Source organism: Halichoerus grypus, chromosome 14 (assembly GCF_964656455.1).
Source record: "Halichoerus grypus chromosome 14, mHalGry1.hap1.1, whole genome shotgun sequence".
Lineage (NCBI taxonomy): Eukaryota > Metazoa > Chordata > Mammalia > Carnivora > Phocidae > Halichoerus > Halichoerus grypus.
In genome coordinates this window covers 90,785,093-90,791,455 of record NC_135725.1, presented here as the reverse complement: position 1 = coordinate 90,791,455, position 6,363 = coordinate 90,785,093, and the positions used below count along the sequence as shown (strand labels likewise).

General features: G+C 55.8%; 1 protein-coding gene and 1 long non-coding RNA gene across 2 annotated transcripts in view; one reads left to right on the top strand and one right to left on the bottom strand.

The window, feature by feature from the left end:
• Nucleotides 1-2,533, bottom strand: LOC118545883 (uncharacterized). Its single transcript, XR_004922270.2, has 2 exons — nt 2,412-2,533; nt 1-1,678 (listed from the first exon to the last, which is right to left on the bottom strand). It is a non-coding gene; the product is annotated as an uncharacterized LOC118545883 (long non-coding RNA).
• A 1,256-nt stretch (nt 2,534-3,789) lies between these two features.
• Nucleotides 3,790-6,363, top strand: part of FAM163B (family with sequence similarity 163 member B) — a 26,329-nt gene continuing 23,755 nt past the window's right edge. Inside the window, exon 1 of the mRNA XM_036108428.2 lies at nt 3,790-4,029. The gene's annotated coding sequence lies outside the window, so the exon portion shown is untranslated. The remainder of the gene's footprint in view (nt 4,030-6,363) is intronic.

The window sequence follows — 6,363 nt, the reverse complement described above, 5'->3', positions numbered from 1 at the left end:
GACCAAACAAAGGTTAATTTAGTAATTGCCCGAAGGCGCTGGCAATTTCCAGAAGTACATGCTGGTGGAAACAGCAACCACTTGGGTCATTTGGCCCAGTGCCCATTCAGGGAAAGAAGAACTTGGAAGACTCCACATGGGGCCCCCCTTTGGTGGCCTAAGAACCACCAGGCAGCTGAAATGGGGGCCAGGCAGTGGGACGCCCATGCTGAGCTGCCATCAGCCGCCCCTTCTGAAACTTCAGGGACTTCCTGGACCAGAGGGGTCCCCCGGGGGCCAGCTCAGCCAGCTCGTCTGCTATGAGTGGACAGCAAGCTGCTGCTTGGACACGTGTAGTGATGGTGAACTCACTCCCTATTGAGGGTTCCCAGAAAGGGAATTGGAAAGGCTCTGGGTCATTATTCTTCATATCCTGGCCGAATCTTCACTCCTCACGCACTTGGCTCCTCTGCCGTTCAGCCGGATGAGACTCAGGTCAGAAGCAGCAGCTGGCTGCATACCCTTTGCCTCCAAGAATGTAATTCCCTCCGTCCAAATTGATATGTGACTATCTTCGGTGGGCGGCTATGATCAGAAGGTCCAGGCGCCTGCAGTCACCGGCATAATTTATTCCTATGCATCAAGTCAGGGAGTACATATTGAACATATACTTTTATGGAGCCCCAGAGAGAAATGGACATTGGTCATCACAGCCCCTCCCCTACAAGCTATCCACCCTGGCCCCGAAGAAAATGGATGGATATGAAGGTCCTATCTTTAGCGCACAGGGCTGATCTTACAAAAGCCCCATTTGCCCCCAGTGGAAAAGAAACCCTTGTAAACAGCCACACATGTTCGAACGTGTTGGGGCTTTTTCAACCAACTCGGCCATCTGTTGGATCTGAGTGATATCCGTGAACTTCTGTGCTGGGGAAAGATGGGGGTGATGGGGCCATAGTGGCCACCATAAACTGAAGTTGCCATGTAACTGAAAGCATATGGTAGTGGAAGGAACGCTGGGGAGGGGGGGGTAGTACCGAGCCGTGCCTCCCACCCCCAGGACTGTTTTTGGCCAACCTGAAAGAACTATGTGTAGTTCAAATCCTTTTTGCACAAGCACCAGGAGAACTTGCTATTTAAGGAAATCTGACGGCAAATCGTTTCTATAAAGTCGGACCAGTGACTGCTCACTTTCCCCCCATTTGTTTTTTTGGAAATGGGGTTTTTGCTTAAAACCAGACCATGGTTTGGTCACACGAAGAGTTGAGTTTGGTGGTGACCACGGAGCATCGTTCTCCAAATGAAATCCGTTCAGTGCAGCAACCCCCTTGTCACTCATGTGACCAGTGGTAAGCTATTTCATGCCTTGGTTACCATCGGTAAAGTGAGACTAAGAAGGGTATCTACTCTATATGTTGTATTATCAGTCCTGGATTAAGTAAAATGGGCTCCGATTGCATCAGCACAAGCCCCGGGAGCCCACCTCTGCAGAGCACGGGAAAGAAATCAGTGCTTCACAGGGTCAGGAGCTCTGGAGGTCTGCAGCCACCCAGACCACAGCTGGGGAATTCTGCAGCATGTGAATGAAGAGCAGGCGTGGGAAGAAGTGGAAGGGCATTGGAGCTGGTTGGTAAAAAGGATTTGGCAGTGATGCTCCTTTTAAAATTCTTGGCACACATTTGCCAGGATCTAAGCAGTCCTGAAATTTAAAAAAAAAAAAAAAGTGGCTCACTTGTCATAATGGGAATTTTGATGGAAAATGTCAATTTAAAGGATTTCTAAGCTGACTCCTAGGGCACCGATTGGCTGGCTGGTTTGCATCTCTCGAGCCCTCCCCCTCCTCCTTATATGGAATTTCTATTAATGTTCCCGTATTTTTTCCTAGGTTGGGGAGAACATCAAAAATCTAGAAGGAGGGTGTAAGGAGCACGTGTTTGGGATTTCGTCTAGCCCAGCTCTGCTCTGCAGCTCTTTAGTCTCTGATCTTCGCTGCAAAGTGAGGGCAATACCAGTGTCTATCTCACTGGATTGTTGAGAAGATTTAAATGAGACAGTGCAGGCAACGTGTTTAGCCTTGTGTCTGGGACATACTGAGCACATAATGAGTGATGTTTATCATGAAATAAGTGTCTGGTGGAAGCAGGTACTGTGCACAGTTAATTAGCGAATCAAGCACCGCCACTGATCTCTTAGGAAATGAGGCAGGTGACGTCTAATTATCCCGCTTGGAAGGGACAGAGGTACTCACCGGGGCAGGCACCAGCTCTTTCCATTAGTTAAGAGAAATGAGGTACCTGCCCGGTTTGCTACAAGGAAATTCTCCAGGGTCAAAATGGCTTGAACAGCTTTGGGAAATCGGTCAGTGACCATGCCTAGGGGACCTGACAGGGCGAGGTGGCAGGCTGGATGTGTGTTGGTCTGTAAGAACTCACCCTCTTGGTCCTGTGGTGTGACTCTGAGCAAGTTGCTTACCCTTCTCTCCTCAGCCCGTCTATAAGGTGGGAATGAACTCCAAGCAGATCATCTGATCCCCTCTACATGTCCTCAGTATTCTCGTCTCTAGAATGGGAGTGAAGTAACAAGTTCTTCTTACCAGGATATAGCTTCTTATAAAGAACTTAAGAGATGGGGCACCTGGGTGGCTCAGTCCATTAAGTGTCTGCCTTCGGCTCAGCTCATGATCCCAGGATCCTGGGATCGAGCCCCACATCGAGCTCCTGGCTCAGCGGGCAGCCTGTTTCTCCTTCTCCCTCTGCCTCTCTCCCTGCTCATGCTCTCTCTGTCTCTGTATCTCTGTGTCTCAAATGACTAAATAAGATCTTTAAAAAAAAAAAGGAACTTAAGAGTCAAACAAGCAAACATTCATATTATGCTTTCAATGTGCTAGGCATGTTTCTTAATGCTTTACATACTCTAACTAATGTTTCATTCCAGACCTCCGTCAGCTCGGGGGCCCTGTGGCTTCAGCCTCCTCTTGAGTATCTATCTGCAGGAACAGAGGTCACTCACTGCCTCTTGGAGCACTCCTTTCGGGTGGAGGGACCTTATGTCAGGAAGCAACTAGCCCCATCTGTTCTCCTTCAACGTGCAACCATTGGTCCTAACTCTGTGCTTTGTGGTCCCAAGGAAGAAGTCTGCTCCCTTCCCTATGGATGCCCTCAGAGATCCAAAGGCAGCTAGCAGGCCCCAACCCCCCCGCCAGCCCAAGGCGGGACAAGCACTGCCCTTTCTCTGCCCGGCTGGTGGTTGCTCACCAGAAATGGAAACAAACCATGATACAGGCCAGAGTTTGCTGAGCACTCTTTGTGTGCCAAGCCCCTGGACGTCCCTGCCCTGCATTCTCAGACCAACCTTACAGGCACCTCTGCGACCCATTTCAAAGATGAGAACCAGAAAGAGACTCCCCCGCCCCCAGCTCCGGGGAAGGAACTTGCCCCAAGGTCGCACTCTGGGTAAGCACCAGCAGCTTCAGCCTGACTCCCAATCCCAACGCTGTGGAAACGGGGAGCGCCGGAAAGCAGGAGAAGAGCAACGGGAGCCCCCGCAGGGCGCGGGGCGGGGGCGGGGGTGCCCCCCAAGGCCGGAGGGAGTTCGCGCGGCCTCAGCCCCAGCCCCGAGGCGGACGAGCCGTCAGCACCAGGGACAGCTCCCGAACCGCTCCCCGCAGCCCCCGACGGCGGCGCGCGCGGGGCCGGCGGCGCGCTCCCCGCCAGCTCGGGCGCGCGCCCTCCCGCCAGCGCGCGCCCCGCGCCCGGGACTGGGCTGGAGCCGCGCGTGCCGCTCGGAGGGAGCCAGACTGCGCGTCCCGAGCCGCGGCCGCAGCCGGAGCTAGTAGGGGGCTCCCGCCCCGGCACGCAGTCGCCTCCCGCGGGCCTCCGGGCCTCCCCAGCGCCAGCCTTGCCCGCCCGGCCCCAGCAGGCGCCGCAGCCCGTGGCCTGGGCAGGAGCGGCCGCCGGTAACTGCGCCCTGCCCGGGACGGACGCCGGACTGCCCCGTCACGTGCGCCCAAGTCCTCGGCCGGCCGGGGCAGCGCCGTTCCCATGGTTCAAGGTAAGGGCCGAGCGGGGCTGAGCGGTCGCGGGGCACGGGGGCCGAGGACGCCAAGGACGCAGGCAGGGAAGCCCCGGCTCGGTGTCCACCTGGGCTGGAGCACCCACTGCCGCCTGCCCGGCAGCTTGGAGCCGGGTCCCTGCCCCACACAGCAGCCCGGCCACACCACTTGTCCCATCTTGATCTTCCCTGGAAGTGCGCCCCTGGGGAGGAGGCTGTGGACTGCGAACGGGGACCCAGGTGGGCAGCAAGGGCCTGAGGGAGGCGGGCGACCCACTGTGCCAAGGGACACCTGGGCTCTGTCTTGGCCTGGGCATGAAGGAAATCCGGGAGAGAAAGTTTCCGAGGGGAGCCTGGCCTCCATTCTCTCTGGTGCCAGGAGCTAAGACCTTTCATTTACTGAGGCTTGCCTTCTACCGGACACCTGCTGGGCACCTTACCTGCGAGTAATCATTCATTCAGTTCACCCAACACCCATGAGAAAGGGACATTGGTCCTATTTGACAGATGGGGAAACTGAGGCTCAGGGAAGTTTGATCACTTGTCAAAGGTCACACAGCCAGTAAGTGGTAGACCTGACCTCAAACACCCCATTGTCTGTCATTGCCACTGGCCTCACCCTCACCTTTGTCTGAAACCTCAGCTTAAATGGGGGAGAGGAGTACCAGACTGGCATTTGAGTTGTCCTAGCGAGAAATAAAAAGACTCTCCAAACACCAAAGATCCAAGAGAGATTCCCTGTCCACCCTCCTGGTTCAGCCACTTCCTCCCACCCAGTGTCCAGCACTCCCAAAGCCAAGGACCACATGGACACTAATGGTCCTGCCAGGGTGCATCTCATGGCAGCCCCCATGACTCAGTGACAAAAATCTCAAAAGTCAAGTTCGCTGACCCTTCTCGAGGATCAGGGAGTGTCCCAGAGGTCTTAGCCCCCGCATGCCCTGTTTTCACATTCTTCGGGAAGCTGGAGCTCAGGAGAGCCAGAGGAGACCACCTGTCAGCCTTCCCCCAGCATTCCCCTCAGCTCATGCCAGGACAGGCTCTTGGGGGGGGGGGGCGGGGGGGGCGTTTCCAGACGCCATGGGAACTTCCAACCCCAGAAAGTTCCCATCCATCCCCCTCTGCCAGTGGCACAGGATATAGCCTAGGTGACCAGAGTTCTTCTTCCCTAAGCAGGTGGCGCAAGCACTTCCTGGGCCCAGGGGAGGGGTTGACTTTAGTCCTTTGTGCGCTGACTGCAAGCGTCCTCAGGAGCTCGGGTGCTGGAACTTGTGACAAATTCATCTTGCTCCTGAGGCTGGGGCTCAGGCAATGTGGGGTTTTGTTCAATTTTTCATTTGGCAGTGGCCATTGGGCACCTGCATGACAGGGTGAAAAAAACAGGGTGATCCTTGTACCCTGGTTCCTCCTGACTTCTGATTTCCCTGCCACCTGAGTGTCCAGCGGGGCCCACTGGTCTGGATTCACTTGAAAGTCTGGGAATTGGCCTCCTGAACGGTTTGGGAGTCTGGGAAGGACCCGCAGGCTCTCCCAGCCTCGGTGCCCAAGGGGTATGTGGGGATGGGTGCATGGGGAGCTCTGGGGAGCATCGGCTGGTCTTTCTGGAGCTCACTGGCCCTCTCTGCTGAGAGCCTGGCCTAAGAAGTGTCACAGCTTCTCAGCCTGGCCTCTGCAGGGGAGAGGGGAGGGCGTCCACCACAGAGCCTCTCCCAGCCTCCGAGGCTTCGAGCTCCCAGACATGCATTGCTTACACCAGCACAATCATCAAACATGAGTAAGGACACTCGGGGTGGGGGGGAAGGGTGGGCACAGCTGGAGGAGCCAAGACTGATCTGCCCAGTTCTGTCCACCTTTCTAGGTGACCTTGGACAAGTCACTCTCCCTCTCTAGACCTCAGTCTCTCAACTGTGAAATGATGGAGTGGCTCACGTTATGCCCCCGATGGGCCATTACCACTCTGTTCACCTAAGCCTCAAACTGAGTGGGTAAGCCTGGGAGGAGCTGCAGTGTTGAGGGAGGACAGAGGGGTTCTGAAATCTCCGGGCAAACCTGAGCCCAAGGCCCCCACTCAAATGATCACCCCAGGCTTGCATGTTTGGGGGCCGGCTCTAAATCGCTGACTGCTGGTGCTGGGTGAGCCAAATGGCCCGGCCGGCCTGGAGGCTACACAGCAGGGCCCCACTCCTGCAGGGAGGCCCCTGGGTCTGCTCTACAGAGTGGAGGCAGGGAGATCCAGTGAGGAATAATTACAGTGCTCAGGAGGGGTGAGGGAGCAGGCGGCGCTGCGGGAGAGTTATTACGTCTCTGTAAATTGCTTCTGACTCCGGGCAGGAG